We start from the raw sequence: 1,581 nt of genomic DNA on the forward strand, positions 1-1,581 counted from the left end.
ATTGTAAATGTAAGATAATAAAACACTACCAAAAGAAGTTAGATTACAAGAAAGCATAAATCCTATAAGAAAGTGTTTCATAGCTAGTCTGCGTTCATCTGTATGACAGTCACTGGGTTACTGTGCAGACTTTTAATTCATGTCCGAGTTTTAAAAAATATATGAAAAATAAGTCTGTGCGTATAAAGTTGTTTATAACATAACTATATTTGCTCTGTGTTTAGCTTGAATTTGCCGCTGCGTCGATGTGCTTTCTACATCCTACTTTTCCATTGGAGAAAGATTTAGTCCAATCCGCGCTTCAAGTGTGGCTCGGAAAGCTGCGCGAGCTCATTGACACACACGGATCTGACCAATGGGAGAGCGTGTTTACTCTCCGTGGGTTGCGAGGCTCGAGCAGCGCTGGGAAAGAGGATCGCCGTTTGGAGACTCGGGTCTGAACTCAGCGGCCTGCACCGGCGCTTTGGCAGATCGAGACGCTACAACACACACACGCACACACACACACACACACACACACACACACACACACACACAAGCGTGCGCGCGAGCGGAATACGAGGATTACCTTTGAAATCTGATTTTTGAAATATGATCAGCAACATTCTTGATCTACGTTTTTTTCTCCACTTCTAATTAATTGTATTTATTGCCATGCAAGGATTTAACATACCAGTAAGTAACCGATTTGTTCATTTTTATCTACAACGGCTGTAATGCAAACGCATTTTTTTTACAAAAGAAAAGAAAAATACTGTGTACCAAATATTTGTGATAATAATAATAATCATCATTATAATTATAAATAAACTGAAAGTGTTGGAATTAAAAGACTCCGCATATGAAAGAGAATTTAAAATATGGTAGCGTGAAAAAGGTTAATATTCATGTAACGTCTCATACAAATAACCTAGATGTATTTTTTCTTCTTTTTTTGCACAAAGCTCTAATTCCTATTTTGGTGAATAGATTGTTTTAAAGCTTTTCTAATATATTGCAAACCTAGCCTAATATTTTCAAGAATCTGTCAAGGTTTACATTTTACAATATTTTGCATTCGACTGTTTCTATCCGAAAACCATTTGCACCTTGGTAAGCATTGAGAAAGAGAGAGAGAGAGAGAGAGAAAAATCCAAAGAAACTGAGCATTAAATTTTCTAGATAAGATAGATAGCTTTATTTTTTTTAATCGCTCTTGTATCATTTTTGTCGTAATGGATTTATCCTGTTCATAGCCTACATTCACATAAACTTGCGTGTAATTCGGCCTATGTTCATACGTGACGTCAGTTATTTTCAGCATAAATATTGTTGTCTTTCTTAAACAATAGGAGATGTTTGTATTTGCGCTTGTGTTGTGTTTGATCTAAAACCCATGCTCCTATGGGCGAGGCCACACTACAGAGCGGAACCATGTTCGCTCGGTGTCCGGACTGCGCGCGCTTCTACCCGGACAGCGTTTCCGCAGGCGCCCGTTTCTCTCGCGCTGCTTGATTAAGCCTGCAAAACGGCGTTCCGTTTTACTCTTAGCTCCTGTCTCGGACTGCACCCTAAAGTCTAGAAAATTTGCTGAAATTTGAC

General features: G+C 38.7%; 1 protein-coding gene across 5 annotated transcripts in view; it reads left to right on the top strand.

Annotated features, from left to right (window-relative positions):
• Positions 1–219: 219 nt before the first annotated feature.
• Positions 220–1,581, top strand: part of LOC108255868 (BAH and coiled-coil domain-containing protein 1) — a 79,132-nt gene continuing 77,770 nt past the window's right edge. For 2 of the 5 annotated variants that reach the window (XM_017452190.3, XM_017452199.3), the window contains exon 1: positions 226–675. The gene's annotated coding sequence lies outside the window, so the exon portion shown is untranslated. Of the gene's footprint in view, positions 676–1,581 lie in introns of all 5 variants that reach the window. The other 3 variants (XM_017452241.3, XM_017452208.3, XM_017452217.3) reach the window with 3 other exon arrangements.

This window comes from Ictalurus punctatus, chromosome 2 (assembly GCF_001660625.3).
Source record: "Ictalurus punctatus breed USDA103 chromosome 2, Coco_2.0, whole genome shotgun sequence".
NCBI lineage: Eukaryota > Metazoa > Chordata > Actinopteri > Siluriformes > Ictaluridae > Ictalurus > Ictalurus punctatus.